The following is a 17,973-nucleotide window of genomic DNA, read 5'->3' on the forward strand; positions in this document are numbered from 1 at the left end:
AGCCGCACCAGAGTTTTGTACAGCTGCAACATGACCTCATGGGTCCGAAACTCAATCCCTCTACCAATAAAACCTAACACACTGTATGCCTTCTTAACAACCCTATCAACCTGGGTGGCAACTTTCAGGGATCTATGTACATGGACACTGAGATCCCTCTGCTCATCCACACTACCATGAATATTACATTAGCCCAGTACTCTGTATTCCTGTTAGTCCTTCCAAAGTGAATCACCTCACACTTTTCTGCATTAAACTCCATTTGCCGTCTTTCAGCCCAGCTCTGCAGCTTATCTATGTCCCTCTGTTACCTGCAACATTCTTCCACACTATCTACAACTCCACCAACTTTAGTGCTATCCACAAATTTACTAACCCATCCTTCTCCACCCTCATCCAGGTCATTTATAAAAATGACATACAGCATTGGACCCAACACCGCCACTTGCGGTACACCTCTAGTAACTGGTCTCCAGGATGAACATTTCCCATCAACTACCACCCTCTGTCTTCTTTCAGCAAGCCAATTTTGGATCCAAACCATTAAATCACCCTCAATCCCATGACTCTGAATTTTCTGCAATAGCCAACCGTGGGGAACTTTATCAAATCCATGTACACCACATCAACCACTTTACCCACATCCACCTGTTTAGTTACCTTCTCAAAAGAAATCTGTAAGGCTTGTGAGGCACAATCTATCCTTCACAAAACCGCGTTGACTATCCCTAATCAAATTATTCCTTTTTGGATGATTATAAATCCTATCTCTTATAATCCTTTCCTACACTTTATCCACAACCGAAGTAAGACTCACTGGTCTATAATTACCAGGGTTGACTCTCCTCCCCTTCTTGAACAAGGAGACAACATTTGCTATTTTCCAGTCTTCTGGCACTATTCCTGTAGACAATGACGACATAAAGATCAAAGCCAAAAGCTCTGCAATCTCCTCCCTAGCTTCCTAGAGAATCCTCGGATAGGCCCCATCTGGCCCAGGGGATTTATCCATTTTTACATTTTCCAGAATTGCTAACACCTCCTCCTTGTGAACTTCAATCCTGTCTCGTCTAATAGCCTATATCTCAGTATTCTCTTCAACAACATTGTCTTTTTCCTGTGTGAATACTGACGAAAAATATTCATTTAGTGCCTCACCTATCTCTTCGGACTCCATGCACAACCTTCCACTGCTGTCTTTGACTGGCCCTAATCTGGCCCTAAACCTCCTTACAAAAATCTACTAGTGCTAAAATTAGACGAAGCACCGAAGGTGAAAAGAGTGTTGAATACACGCTGGGTGGAGGACTCAAATGTCCATCACCAGCAATGGATCAGCAGCGATGCACATGTTGAGTCCTGCAGGACACAGTTGCTACATTGTGCTTGTGATAGGTGCTGAAGGAACTAACACGAGGGAAAAACATATTTTTGTTTTATTCTTTCACAGGTTAAGGGCATCACTAGCTAGGCAGCATTTATTGCCCATCCCTAATAGCCCAGAGGGCAGTTAGGAGTCAACCACATTACTGTGGGTCTGGAGTCACATGTAGACCAGACCAGGTAAGGATGGCAATTTCCTTCCCTGAAGGACATTGGTGAACCAGATGGGTTTTCCGACAATTGACAATTGATTCTTGGCCATCACAGGACTCATAGTTCAGATAGCTATTAAATTCAAATTCCGCCAACTGCCATGGTGGGATTTGAACACAAGTCCCCAGAATGATATCTGGGTCTCTGGATTAACACCCTAGCAATAATACCACTAGGCCATTGCCTCCCACCTCATTGGTCTCATCTTTGCCTCATCATCTGCCTGCCACAGATGCATCTGTCCATGATGGTATCAGTAATGAAATAACTGTGCAGAAGCTGGTATCCCATCACCAAGTCACCCTTTATTTACTTGTGCACAGTACACAGGCTGTGACCGGCCAGCTCAGAGACAGTCTCCTGAACTGAGGCGGCTCTAAATGCACTGTTAATATTGGTCAGCCAGGGCATCCTGACTGACCCAGTTTAACAATCAAGGATCTCATTGTCAACAGGATCCACCTAATTCCAATCACTACGAGTAAATTGGGAATCCTCTATCATGTGGTCTGGCACTGCATTTGCAAAACAAGTTAAATGCAAGTTGCAGCCTCATGGCCTGGCATACCCCTTGCTCTACCATCACCATCAAATCAGAGATCAACCCTGGTTTAATAGAGCGTGCAGGAGGACAGGTTGGGAGCAGCATGATGCATACCAAAGAAATGAGTTGTCAACCTGGAGAAGCTACAAAGCAGGACAAATTACATGCCAAAGGTGATAAGAAGAGACTTCAAACAAGGCCATCTGACTGGGGCTTAGAAATAAAAGAACGGACAGTTACCTTGCTGGGATTAAACTGTACAGGCCTCCCAGTCAGAGGGAGATAGAGGATAAAATAGGTCAGCAAACCATGGAATGATGGGAAAGAAAGAGTGTTCTAATAGTAGGGACTTCAACTTTGCTAACATTAACTGGGCCAGAGATAGTAGGAACTGCAGATGCTGGGAAATCTGAGATAACAAGGTGTAGAGCTGGATGACCACAGCAGGCCAAGTAGCATCAGAGGAGCAGGAAGGCTGACCTTTCGGGCCTAGACCGTTCTTCAGAAAAATTTAAAGAAAATTTTTCTGAAGAAGGGCCTAGGCCCGAAACATCAGCCTTCCTGCTCCTCTGATGCTGCTTGGCCTGCTGTGTTCATCCAGCTCTACACCTTGTTATCTAACATGAACTGGAATCACCTTAGAGTGAAAGGGTTAGATGGGGTGGAATTTTTAAAATGCATCCAATAATAGTTTTGTGCCAATATGTAGATAGTGCAATGCAGGACCGAATGGCTGAAGTTTCAGAGGGTGAGCATTTTGGAGATTGTAACCATAGCCAAATAAGATTCAAAGTTGTTATGTAAAGGGATAAGGATAGCACAGAATTTGTCTGTCTAAACTGGGAAAAATCCCAAGAAATTTGATTTTTTTTAAAGAAGATTACCAGGGAAGGAGTGGGACCAAATAATGACCAAAGGGACAATCTGTGCATGGAGCCAGTGAATGTGGAGGAGGTCTTAAATGAAAACTTCTCATCTGTATTCACAGGGGAGAAAAGCATTGTAGCCAGGGGTATCAGTTGGGTTGATGAGGTTCTGGAGCACGTTGAGATTAACGAGGAGGAGGTATTCAATGTTTTAAGCAGGAATAAAGGTGCATAAATCCCCAGGGCCTGATGAGATGTATTCCTGACTGCCATGAGAGGCAAGGGAGGAGACTGCTGGCAGCCTAGTGGAGATATTTAATACTGTGCCAACCACAGGTGAAGGGACAGATGACTGGAGGACAAATAATGTGGTTCCTTTGATCAAGAAGGACAGCAGGGATTGGCCAGGTAATTGCAGACCAGTTAATCTAAAGTCAATGGTATGGAAATGACTGGAAACATTTCTGAAGGACAGGATTAATCAATACTTGGAAAGGGCAGGGATTGATTAGGGAACTTCAGCATGAATTTGTTGGAAGGAAGTCCTGAGAGATTATTTTAATTGAGCTTTTTGACAAAGTGACATGAAGTATTATTGGCAATATGCAGGAATATATAATTGAGGTTAAAATCAGACCAGCCATGATTTTTCTTTATTCATTAAGAGGATGAGGGCATCCCTGGCTAGGAAACATTTATTGCCCACCCAGCAGTTCAAAGCCATCCATTGCTGTTGGTCTGGAGTCACATGTAGGCCAGACCAGGTAAGAATGGCAGTTTCCTTTCCTTAATTTAGTGAATTAATTGTGTATTAGTGAACCAGATGGGTTTTTCCCCTGATAATCAACTGTAGATTCATGATTATCATTAGATTCTTAATTCCAGATATTTTGTTGAATTCAAATTCCACCATCTGCTGTGGCAGGATTTGAACCCAGATCCCCAGAATATTATCTGGGTGTCTGGATTAACAGCCCAGTGATAATGCCACTAGGCCAGCACCTCCCCAATCATTGAAGGTTAGAACAGGCTTTAAGGGCCTAATGGCCTACTCTTATCCCATATTCATAGGTTTGTACAAGGCCCAAATTGGAGATGTTTGCTGATGATTCAGGATGTTCAGCACCATTTGGATTCCCCAAATACCAAAGCTGCCCAGGCCCAAATGCAGCAAGACCTCTCCAGGCTTGGGCTGAAAAATGGCAAGTAACATTTGGAACAACAATTTCCAACAATTGAGAATCTAACCATCATCCTTGGCATTAACATGAACTCCCCCCTATGAATATCCTGGGGTTTATCATTCCCCATGATCTGAACCGGAATAAACATGTAAAGTCCATGGCTATAACAGCAGATGAGAGGCTAGAAATCCTGCAATGAGTAACTCAACACGTAATTCCCAATAATCTGCCTACTACCTACAAGCCACAAGTCAGGAAGTGACTTGTAACCATTCTTACTTCTCACCCAATGATGGAGGCAAGATTCTTGATGAAGCACATGAAGATGATTAGAATGAGAATGTAATTCTGTCGAAAGCAGAGTTCTTGTGGTACAGTGGTGGTGTCTGAACTCCTGAGGCAAGAGACCTGGGTTCATGTCCAACCTGTTTCAAAGGTGTGTAATTAGGCCAGGCAGCAGGTTGATTAAAATAACTACCCCAAGGAATGGGTTTTGTGTCACAGTGGTATTGTTCCTACCTCTGAGCCAGAAGGTGTGGATTCAGGTCTCACCTGCTCCAGGGTTGTGTGAGGTAAACAGGTTGACTGGAAAATATTCACCCTGATTGAATCCCTTGTGACATCCTGGAGCTGAGGTGAGTGACCTTCAACAACAATCTTCCTTTTGCTTGGTGTGATTCTAATGAATGGAGAGATTTTCCTCTGAAAGCTGCTGACTCCAGTTCTGCAAGGGTTTCTTCATACGATACATGCTTAACTGCTGCCTTGATGTCATTCTCACCTCACCTCCAGAACTCTGATTGTTAGACCAAACCTTTAATGCCATGCCTGGATAGAAGGAGACAATGTTAATGTTTGTGTTCTATGACATTTTCAGATTTTTGTAGATGAACATTGGAAAAGGATAAGACCATTCAATCCCTTAAACCCCCTTGCAACACCATTATTGTGAATGATCCATACCTTAATGTGATCTACTGACTTTGGTGTTTTTTCAACATTAACATGTTCTATGATTTTAAACAGATGTTACATTTTTATTAAAGTTTGTTCATGTCATGCTGACATCAATAGTTGGACCAGCATTTATTGTCCTTCCCTTACTGGTGACGGTGAACCACCTTCTTGAACTGCTAAAGCCCATGTGATGTTGTGAGAGCCCAGTGCTGTTAGGAAGAGAGGATATTGACTCCGGTGAGAGTGTGTGAATGGCGCTCTCATTCCAAGTTAGGATGATGTGAGATCACAGCATATTTCATCAGTGCTTCATCATATCAGAGTGATTTATGTAGTTTCTTTGGATTGATTCTATTGGGTGCTTTTCAACTGTACCATGCCGGGGAGACAAGGCTCAACAGAGCAGAGAAGTGTTGAATATCCTCAGGCCTCTGTACCTTATAGCTTGTGTGCATTGTCCAAACATGATCTACTTTAAGGTTAGCAATGCCAATTGCTGAATTATCAATGACAATTTTACAATAATTTGACTGTCATGATGTGTTATTGTGTCAAGACAGTCAGAAGCATAGAATCTTGCACAACATTATGATGTTAGAGGTATCTGTCTTGAGGCTTCTTCAGAGGAAGATACTCTTGGCCCTTGCTTCTTTGAAGCTTTCATATAAATTGATTCTGCCAAAATAAAATAAACAAGCAGTTGAATTGTGCACTGAAGAATTATGTGCATTTTATTTTCCAATTTGGCAATCCAGTGCTGAGATTGAGTGTTGCCATGGAAACAGGATGCTATCTACTTTCAATTGGCCCTTCCACCTCACCCAGTGAGTGTGATTTCTAACTTTACAAGATCAGAATCATGATTGGTAAGAACTGCAAGCATGATTTCTAAAAGGTCGCTGTAAAGCCTCAAGTCAATGTGAATACCATCTGAACAACCTTTCAACAATTGAATGTCCCTTAAGCTTCCACATCAGTCTACCAGCAGGATATTTGTCAAATTTGAAAATCAAAGTAAACTTGCAGGAGTGGATAACAATTATCTGAGTTCCAGTTAATCTCACAAAAAATTCCAATGGTTTCATAAGGTGAGGCATGTTACTCCCAGAACATGGGTATCCATTATTAAGCTGATTTATGGAGCGTGCTACAGAATGTAATCAGGTGGGTTTCTCAACATTGGAGTTAACATCTTTACTATTTCTTCTATTCTTTCATGGGGTGTGGGTATTAAGGGCTGGGACACCAATTATTGGCTACCCCAATTAGCATGAAATGCTGGTGGTGTGCCTCCATCTTGAATCACTGCAGTCTATGTACTGTGGAAATTTCTATAATGCTATTCGGGAGGATTTTAACTGAATGACAGGAACAGAGACACATTTCTCAGTTAGGATGGTGTCTTACTTGGCAGATTGTTAGAGTGGGTGACGTTCCCATTTGTCTGTGGCCTGGGTGGTAGAAGTCATGTGCTTGGAAGGTGTTGTTTAAGGAGCTTTGGGGAATATCTTGTAGATGATGCACATTGCTGCTACTGAGCATCGGTGGTGGATTGCGTGAAGATTTAAGGTATTGGATGGGGTGCCAATTGAGCAACTCCTTTGTCCTGGAAGGTATTATCTTTCTTGAATATTGTTGTGTTATTGAGACTGTTGCCTCATCCTGGTAAATGGAGAGCATTTCTGACTTGTGCCTTGTAGTTGGGAAATCAGGAAATGGATGTTGCACTGAAGAGTTCCTAGTGTCCAGGAGGTTGATCCCCTTGAACTGAGTTGCTGTGAGTCTGGAGTTACGTGTGTGCCATACTGGGTAAGGACGACAAGATCTCTTCCCCTGAAGGGCAGATGAGGCTTAGCAACAATTAACGACAGATTCATGGCACCCTTACTGAAATGAACTTTTGATAGTGGTGAAGTGGTGGCACCACTGCACTAGGAATTCACTGATCCACCCTCATTGTCTAGAGGCATGAGTTAAAATCCCAGCTTGACTGATGGTGGCACTTGAATTCAATTAAAATCTAGCATAAAGGTAACCAGAAAAACCATTGTCATAAAGCTCCATCTGGTTCACTAATGCTCCTTAGGGAAGGAAATCTGTTGTCTTTACTTGCTCTGGCATCATTGTGCTTCCAGATCCACAACATTGTGGTTGCTTCCGAAATGATACGTTACATCATTCGGTTGTACCAAACTGCTACAGTGGGTATGCCTACCCTACGTGGCATTGCAGTCGACCAAGCTCTTAAAGAAAATATAATCCCTTGAAAAGTTGGCACCCTTCTTCAGGGACCCCGAAATGTCAGCTTTCCCGCTCTTCTGATGCTGCCTGGCCTGCTGTGTTCCTCCAGCTCCACACTGTTATATCTTATATGTGTGCTTATGTTAGTTAGCACTGCTAGATTTTCCTGGAACAGTGCCTTGCCTGTCACCAGGGAATGTAGCTTTGAGGGGTATCACTCTGCATTAATGTGATTGATGAGGAGATTCTCCTGTTCTTACCAACTGCTGTTTACATATGGGAAGGATTTACAAGATGATAATCTGGCTATTTGGCCATATGATGAGGAGCCATCAAATCCTCAAATAGGATTCAAAGTTGGAGGCAGGAACACTAAACATTGTATCAAAAGACCTCCAGTTTCTTCAAAACCATGCCACAGGATCCTCTGCATCTCACACAGAGAGGATACAGGGCCCCAATTTACTATCTCATCTGAAATAAAACCCTTCAACAGTACAGCACTCCTCTTTATTGAAGTGTTCGCCTGCATTTTTGGGCTCAGTTCTCTGGAGTGGAACTTGAATTCACAGCCTTCTGACTCAGAAACAAGAGTGCCAGCAACCGAGCTGGTGTACAACTCACCATGCAGAATAAACGGCAGGGAACAATTAGTGCAGGAGGAAACAAAGAGTAAGATGAGTAACTGTGCAAAGAAACTGTTAAGATGGGGTGAGGAAGAAAAGGACACATTTAGCTTGTCAGAGAGGATTTTACAAGCAATAAGTAAGCCTTCCCTCTCCCTCAGCATGAGCAACATCACTCGGGGTCTACTATTGTACATGACTCTGTATCTATTTTATTGCATTAGGTTTAAACTATTCATATTTTGAGTTCTAACAATCTGTTGATTCATAAGATGAAGTCTGCCAGGAACTAGGAAAGGTTTGATAATTATCAATCAAGCGTTGTTGTTAAACTGAGTTTCCCAAGGCTCACGGAAGAACAAATTCTCAACTGATCATAGCTGCAGTAATGATCCCTGCCAGTTTTGAAAACACAGAATTTTTTTACATGAATATGTAAATTTATAACACAGAACATTGCAAAATGGACCTGAAGAAATGCACTGAGACAAAGAGAATGAGGCGAAATATGTCTAAAATTTAGAGCATAAATATTTTACGATGAGTGAAGGTTGGTGTTGGAAACCTCCAAATTGTTCATTATTATTACCGTACATTAACAAACATTCAGTAATGTCGTGACTAACACTGCTTCCTCACCAGCAACAATGTGTGGCATTTATCTACATTATAATTTAGAAGCTGTTTAATTATATGAAGCATTTTTGGCCCCTAGTAAGATTGTTCTATGTTCAAAGCTATCTGAAAGAGGTTAATGCCTATTTTTAAGACAGTGCTAGATTCCTTCTTCACTGTTATCTTTTCAAATGTCTCCAAATTCTTCTCAGTTATGTTGATATCTGCTTGGATCACAATAGATTTAAGTCAGTGATGACTTAAAGGGTGATCTTTGGGAAGTAGATGAAAAGTTAGTTTTGACTCAAAAGATTTTTCAATATTTTCAAAGTGCTTTTCTTTTATTAGTCCAAGGTCATATGCCATTATACCATGATAATAAAATGTGAGGCTGGATGAACACAGCAGGCCAAGCAGCATCTCAGGAGCACAAAAGCTGACGTTTCGGGCCTAGACCCTTCATCAGAGAAATGCCAGCTTTTGTGCTCCTGAGATGCTGCTTGGCCTGCTGTGTTCATCCAGCCTCACATTTTATTATCTTGGAATCTCCAGCATCTGCAGTTCCCATTATCTCTGATGCCATTATACCATAACTGTTTTGTAATGTTGCATTAAAGAAGCAACCAATATAACCAGTAATAACATTTCTTTGCTTTAGTTTTCAAATTTTCTCACATTGGGAATGATACAGCACAGAAGGAGTATATTTGGCCCATCATACCTGTGTTGGCACTATCTGTGAAGGTGCTGTCTATTATGTTGGTGCTTCCTCCAAGAATTAAATATACCAATATGCAAACCTGAAACAGGAATTGTTTATTGGTGATGCTTAACCCTCCATAGCTGGTTCTAGACAGGTCTGAAGCTCCATTGAATGTGTCACCAAAGTAGTTCTCTTAAAGGAGCAGCACCCCCAAATACGTACATAAAATGTTCTTATCCCTTTGTCCATAGATACTTTCTACCCTTTTAAGTAGATGGCCTTGATGGAGTTTTGCAGATAATTATGGGCAGCACAGTTCAGCAAACATATATAAAGGGTTTAAAAATGTTACAAAGGAGGTTTACCAGGTGCAACAGGTATATGCAGCTTCAGTTGGAAGGGGAAGTTGAAAATGTTGGGTCTGTACTCATGGAAGACAAAAAGTTCCGAGGGAGCTTGATAGAGAATGAGAAAATCTGTTTGTGTAGGTCGAGTGGGCCCATGGCAAGTGGGTCATAGCTTGGAGAAAGTCAGAAGTGACTTCACTTGATGAAGGAGCAGCACTCCGAAAGCTTGTGATTTCAAATAAACTGATTGTACTATTCATTCCTGTCGTTGTGTGACTTCCAACTTTATCCACCCCAGTCCAAAACCAACATCTCCACATCATAGATTGGAGATGAGGAGAGTGACTCCATAAACAATTTTAAAAGGGAATTGTGCTAATAATTAAGGATATGAAATTACACGCTGAGAATATCAAGTTCTTTAAAAGTGCCAACACAAGCTTAATGGTCTTCTTCCACACTATAAAGTCAGTTTCTGTGAATTTATATTTTCATTTCCACTCAAATGTTGTTATTAAATTTGTTGCATCATTCTCTTGGGAAGTATATTCCATTTCATATCGTCACTGTATTAAATAAAAACCCAATCTTTCTTTGGTTTATTTTGCCAAATCCCTTATATCTGTAACTGCTGGTTACTAACCTTTCTGCTCACTGAGATAGTATCTCTATACTCCAGCAGAGCCCTTTGTGATTCTGAGCACTGAAACAAAAATATAACGTGGCAGATGACAGGAATCTGAAACAAGAACAGAAAACACTGGAAATGCTCAGCAGGTATGGCAGCATCTGTGGAGAAAGTAGTAGCTAACATTTGGAGTCTGATATGGTATTTCCTCAGAACTTGTTTTCAGAATGATTTTGAGCACCTCCAAACGACTGGTGCCATGATGAGAAGCGATGTTCTCCCATCAATGGGTGCGGATGTCCTACAGCATTGTAACTGAAAGACTGCCACCAGGCAAATTAAGCAGAGGGAAGCCAAAAGGGGTAGGGAGAGACGTTCACCCCCAAATTTAACTTGGGGTAAGGGAGCACACCCATAGCCTAAAATTACTGACTCTGTTGTTATGGCTCACTGGTGTAGCACACCTTAAATGGAACCCCGCTATTCTCAGCATTGTATGAAATATTAAACTTCTTTTAAAGACACACACAGTACCTCCAATTTGTCTGACTTTCAAACTAAGGTTGATAGAGTGTATGAACCAGGTTTTAAATCAGAATTGACATTTAATAGGCAATTAGACTGTGATACAGGAAAACAGATGTAAACCATTAGTGCATAATACTACTAACTAAAACTGCAATTCCCATACACACACACCTCTCACTCACACCTCTCTCTCTCTCTCTCTCTCTCTCTCTCTCTCTCTCTCACACACACACAATCTCTCTCTCTCACAAACACACAATCTCTCTCTCTCTTTCTCTCTCTCTCTGTCTCTCTCTTTCTTTTTCTCTCTCTGTCTCTCTCTCTCTCTCTCTCTCTCTCTCTCTCTCACACACACACAGTCTCTATCTCTGTCTCTTTTTCTCTCTGTCTCTCTCTCTCTCTCTCACACACACACACAGACACACACACACAATCTCTCTCTCTGTCTCTTTCTTTTTCTCTCTCTCTCTGTCTCTCTCTCACTCACTCACTCATTCACAATCTCTCTCTCTCTCACACACACCCACACACACACACACAATCTCTCTCACTCTCACACACAGTCAGAGATGGGTGTAAACAAGTAGGAAAACTGGATTATTGGTGGAGGTTAAAAAGAGCTGGAAAGTCAGTTCAGCGGTCATTGCTTCCTGTTTCTGATGTTGAGATGATCCTTCTCTGGCTGCAAAAGAAGTTTGATGCTGTGAAACTAGAAAGGGTTCTGAAGAAATTTACAAGGATGTTGCTAGGGCTGGAGGGTATGAGCTATTGGGAGAGGCTGAATAGGCTGGGGCTACTTTTCTTGGGGCATTGAAGGCTGAAGGGGTGACCTTGTAGTGGCTTATAAATTATGAGGGGCATGGATAAGATGACGAGACAAGGTCTTTTCCCTGGGCTGGGGTGTCCAAAACTGCAGGGCATAGGTTTAAGGTGAGAGGGGATAGATATAAAAGGAACCTAAGGGGCAACATTTTTCACAGATGGTGGTGCACGTATGGAATGAGCTATCAGAGGAAGTGGTACAGTCTGCTACAATTACAACATTTAAAAAGCATTAGGATGGGTATATGAATAAGAAGGGTTTAGAGGGATATGGGCCAAATGCTGGCAAATGGGGCTAGATTTATATAGATATCTGCCCAACATGGACGAGTTGTACTGAATGGTCTGTTTCTGTGCTGCATATCTTGATGACTCTATGACTCTGTGGCTATTCAGGCCCCTGGTGTTCAATTGACATTTTCTAGAAGATTCTCTGGTTTGTAAGCATTACAGACTGACTCACTTGAAAAATTTCTCTGATTTATCAATTCAAACATCACAGCTCACAGCAGTTGTGTCAGGAATGATAACTGGTTTTCTTCAGGTTTAAAACTGAGCTTTTTTTTACTGCAGAGAACAGGCAGCTTCTACTGTGAAGAACATCAGCACACCCTTCTGTGTCTTTCTTTCTCTGTGTGACTGTGTAATTTGTTTCCAGTTCCAACCTGCTAAGTTAGCTGAGAGCCAATCAGGTTCACTTGTAAACACTCCTCAGCTCCTGATTTGCCTGCAAATTGCAGCAATGCACAGCCACAAAAGCTGAGTTCACAATAAGTATGAAATTCCTCGATGAGGAAGCATTCAGTCATACTGGCAAATCTCTGAGATAACAAAGTGTAGAGCTGGATGAACGTATAACCAGCTCTTCACTTTGTTATCTCAGATTTTCCAGCATCTGCAGTTCCTATTATCTCTGGAAAATCTCTGTTCTTTTAAAAACATAAATATAATAGAACACTGTCCTTCCACTATTTGTTCACTTCTTAGATTTTTAAAAGAAAACTGAGTACAATTTTACAGAGCTCCTTGGAAGACTTTGTTCAGTCCTTTGGATTACGAGCCCAGCAGCAGAACTACTAATTCAGCAAAGATCCTCCAGAAAGTTAAACAGCAGGCCTGTCACTGCTGTTTGCTCTTTTTAATGTTTGCACTTCATGAGTTCTACAGGTTCATACTTCAATAACAACCGAGAATTCTTCCATCATTCCTTTTTGTTTTGAAGTGTGCATAATTAGCAGTTGAAATGGAGCTTAGGTTTACAAGGCCCACGAATTGTAGGAGGAAGGGGATGACTGAGAAGAAATTAAGTATTTTTGCTTTGAGTCAGTTGTGATGCATTCAAGCCCCATTATCATTCTGACTGCAAGAAGAGCAACAAAACACGCTCTATCTTTTCACAGTCACAGCACAGACATTGGAAAGGATACAAACAGATGGGTGATAAAGTTTGTTGGCACAGTGATTTCATTTTATGAGTCTGCACTCAAAAGACCTGAAAATTACACTAAAAAGACATCACTTCATGGCCTTACTTTCTTTGGCCCACTTTCTTTTTGCAATTATGTTGCATTCTCTGCATAGTGCTCAGTAGGGGCCAGATTTCCATAAGTACTGTATGTTTTTGTTGCACGCAAGCAGCCAAGGCAAGTTGCAATGAGATTTCATTCTCAGCAGTAGCAAAGGATCTAGATTTCATAAAATATTCTAATGACTGGGAAGTGAAATGACACAGAACTCTAAGGTATATCTCTGTCAGGGAAGGGGCACATCTCTCACCTGGGAGATTCTGCCAGCTTACTAATTACCTTCCAGAGTGTCACCGTGGTCCTCACATTTCTCACCTACATCCTGTTTTTGATGTAAAGGTGCTGGTGTTGGACTGGGGTGGGCAAGATGAGAAGTCACATGAGACCAGATTATAGACCAATAGTTTTATTTGAAATCAGACAAGCTGTTGGAGTGCTGCCCCTTTGTCAGGTGCAGTGAGAGAGCAGAACACACGGACAGAATGTATAGGCAGAGAGATCAAAGGATCATACAACTGATGTGAGCAGAGTGTCAGGTGATAAGTCTTTGCAGGTGACCAGGAATATTGATAGTGAGTAAAGTGTCAGCAGCTGAATAACCAGTGAAGGGACAACATATATACCGATTAAGTGAGGCAGAGAGATAATTACAAACAATTAAAAATAAGTTGGTGCTGGACACAGACTAAATGACTGGAATCACATGCTGAATTCAAAACTGTACAAATTAATTAAGGTAGAGAGATCATCACAATTTCTTAAGGTGATGGTGTAAAAACAGGACAGTAAGGAAGATTTTACAGATACACAACAGTGAGGTGGGGTCACATGTAGCATGACATGGACCCAAGAACACGGTTGAGGCCGTCTTCAGGGGTATGGAACTTGGCTATCAGTCTCTGCTTGGCGATTCTACACGGTTGTATATCTCAAAGGCCGCCTTGGGTAATGGCCTACAAAGGTCGGAGGCTAAATGTCCTTGACCTCTGAAGTGTTCCCCCACTGGGAGAGAACATTTCTGTCTGGCAATTGTTGTGCAGTGGCCATTCATCCATTATTGTAGCGTCTACATGGTTTCACCAATATACCATGCCTCGGGTCATCCTTACTTGCAGCGTATGAGTGAAACAACATTGGCCAAGTTACAAGTATATCTGCCGTGTATGTTTTGGGTGGTGTTCCCACGTGTGATGGTCGTGTCCATGTCGATGATCTGACATGTCTTACAGAGTTTGCCATGGCAGGGTTGTGTGGTTTTATGGTTGATGTTATCCTGAAGGCTGGGTAGCTTGCTGTGAAGAATGGTCTGTTTAAGTCTTTGAAGGCGAGAACTGGAGACATAGAAAAGATCTTAGCGAGATACTCAGCGCTACCGATGACATGTTGAACGCTACAAAAAACATGGTGTAATTTATCCGCTCCAGGTAGGTACTGGATGACAAAGGGTACTCTATAGGTTGTATTCTGTGTCTGTCTTCTGAGGATGTCATTGCGATTTCTTGCTGTGGCACATTGGGACTGGCGATCGATGAGTTGAGCATCATGTCTTGATCTTATGAGGGCGTCCTTCAAAACTTTCAGATGTCCATCGCATTCCTCCTCATTGGAGCAGATCCTGTGTATGCCCAGGGCTTGTCCGTAGCAGATGTCTGTTTTAATACCTTTATGGTGGTTAGAGAAGTGTACCATCATGAGGTTATTTGTGAGCTTGCAGTAGACGGAGGTGCTGAGGTAACTGTCCTTGATAGAGACGTGTGTGTACAAGAATGACACTGATTCTGAAGTGTAGTCCAAGGTAACTCTGATGGTGGGATGAAATTTGTTGATATTGCTTTGTAGTTGTTTCAGTGATTCCTCGTCATGAGCCCAAGGGAAGAAAATTGTGTCAGTGTATCTGACGTATAGTGTTGGTGTAAGTCCTGTGCAGTGAAGAAGTCTTTTTCAAACTTGTGCATGAAAATGTGGATGTGCTGAGGAGCAAATCTGGTTCCCATAGCTTCCCCTGTGTCTGGATGAAGACATTGTGGTTGAGGATGAATTGGATGAGTTGTTGGATGGCGTCTGGTAGTTGGCGATTGTTGGTATTGAGTACTAAGGCAATGATGCCATCATCATGGGTTATGATGGTGTAGAGTGCTGAAACATCCATTAAGGTGAGGAATGTTCCTGGTTTGACGGGTCCGTGGGAGCTGAATTTCTGTAAGAAACCTGTAGAGTTGCGTCAGAGGCTGGGGGTTCCCTGTACAATGGATTTCAAGACGCCCTTGATATAGAGGGAGCGGTTCTCACACAAGGTCCCATTCCCTGATATGATGGGACGTCCAGGTGTGTTGGCTTTGTGTATATTTGGAAGGCAGTAGTCTCCTACATGAGAAGTATATGGGATGAAAGTGCGTACGGTACTCTGAAGGTTTGGATCAAAAATCTTGATCGGTCCGTTCAGTTGAGATGAATGTTCTTTGGTTGGCTCAAAGTGGAGAGGATCTCCAAGAAAATCACACATATTGACACAAATATCAAGTTTCTGCAGAAATGCAAGAAAGCAGAGAAGATCCTGAAAGGACAACAGGTCATGAACCCACTGGGATCTCTTTCAGGGCAGGTGGGACCTGTACAAGAAGGACGGGCTGCATCTAAACTGGAGGGGCACAAATAATCTGGTTGGGAGGATTTAAACTAGCTAGGCAGGGGCTTGGGAACCAAAGCAATGGTGAATTGACTGAAAGGGAACTAGAGAACAGGGCTAGTATGGATCAGAGGAAGAGCAGGCAGGGTGTGGTTGCTGACCAAAGCAGGTCTGATGGACTGAAGTGCATCTGTTTCAATGTGACAAGTGTAACAGGTAATGCAGGTGAACTTAGAGCTTGGATTAGTACTTGGAACTATGATGCTGCTATTGCAAAGACTTGGTTAAGGGAGGCACAGGATTGGCAGCTTAATGTTCCAGGATACAAATGTTTCAGGTGGGATAGAGGGGGATATATAAGGGGTAGGGGAGTTGCACTACTTGTTAAGGAGGATATCACAGCTGTACTGCAGGAGGACATTTCAGATGGGTTATACAGCGAGGCAATGTGGGTAGAGTTCAGGAACAAGAAGGGTGCAATCACAATGTTTGGGGTTTACTATAGGCCTCCCAACAGCTAGTGGGTGATAGAAGAACAGATATGTAGGCAGATTTTGGCAAGATGTAAAAGTAACAAGATTGTTGTTGTGGGTGATTTTAACTTCCCGTATATTGACTGGGACTCACTTAGTGCTTGGGGCGCGGATAGGGCAGAGTTTGTAAGAAGCATCCAGAGGGCTTTGTGAAACAGTATGTAGATAGTCCAACTAGGAAAGGGCTGTACTGGACCTAGTATTGGGGAATGAGTCTGGCCACGTGGTCAATGTCTCAGTAGGGGAGCAGCTTGGCAACAGTGATCACAATTCAGTAGCTTTAAATTATTTATGGAAAAGATAAGTGTAGTTGTCAGATGAAGGTGCTAAATTCGGGGAAGGCTGATTACAACAATATTAGGCAGGAACTGAAGAATATAGATTGAAGGCAGACGTTTGAGAGCAAATCAACATCTGGTATGTGGGAGGCTTTCAAGTGTAAGTTGCTGGGAACTCAGGATTGGCACGTTCCTGTAAGGATGAAGGGTAAGTATGGAAAGTTTAGAGAACCTTGGAATAACAAGAGATATTGTGAACCTAAACAAAAAGGAAAAGGATGCATTTATCAAAGCTAGGAGGCTGGGAACACACAAAGCCAGGGTGGAATACAGGGAAAGTCAAAAGAAGCTTAAGCAAGGAGTCAGGAGGGCTAAAAGGGATCATGTAAAGTTATTGACCAACAGGATTAAGTAAAATCCCAAGGCTTTTTATACATATACAAAGACCAAGAGGGTAGCCAGGCAGAGGGTTCACCCACTGAAGGACAGGAAAGGGAATTTAAGTGTGGAACCAGAGGAAATAGGCGAGGTATTAAATGAATACTTTGTGCCAGTATTCACCATAGAGAAGAACCTGGTGGATGATGAGTCTGGGGAAGGGTGTGTGGATGGTTTGGGTCATGTTGAGATCAAAAGGGAAGAGGTATTGGGGATCTTGAAAGACAGTAAAATAGACAAGCCCCCTGACAAGGGCCTGATGGATTATACCTCAGAATACTGAGAGAGGCAAGGGAGGAAATTGATGGGGCCTTGAGAGAAATCTTTGTATCCTCACTAGCTACAGGGGAGGTCCCAGAGGATTGGAGAATAGTCAATGTTGTTCCTTTGTTTAAGAAGGGTGACAAGGATATTCCAGCGAGCTATTGGCAGATGAGCCTTATGTCAGTGGTAGGGAGATTATTGGTGAGTATTCTTCAAGTCAGGATTTACTCCCACTTGGAAATAATTGGGAGTATTAGTGAGATGCAACATGGCTTTGTGAAGGTAAGGTCATGTCACTCTAACTTGATTGAGTTTTATGAGTAAGTGATGAAGATGATCGATGAGGGTAGATCAGTGAATGTTGTCTACATGGACTTCAGCAAGGCCTTTAACAAGGTCGCTCATGGCAGGCTGATACAGAAGGTAAGGTCACACGGGGTCAGAGGTGAGCTTGCAAATGGACTTTAAAAAATCTACGTTGGTCATAGAAGACAGAGAGTAACAGTGGAAAGGTGCATTTCAGAATGGAGGGCTATGACTAGTGGCGTTCCTCAGGGATCCGTGTTGGAACCTTTGCTGTTTGTGATATATATACATGATTTGGAGGAGTATGTAACTGGTTTGATTCGTAAGTTTGCTGATGACACAAAG

The sequence above is a fragment of the Stegostoma tigrinum genome, chromosome 2 (assembly GCF_030684315.1).
Source record: "Stegostoma tigrinum isolate sSteTig4 chromosome 2, sSteTig4.hap1, whole genome shotgun sequence".
Classification (NCBI taxonomy): domain Eukaryota; kingdom Metazoa; phylum Chordata; class Chondrichthyes; order Orectolobiformes; family Stegostomatidae; genus Stegostoma; species Stegostoma tigrinum.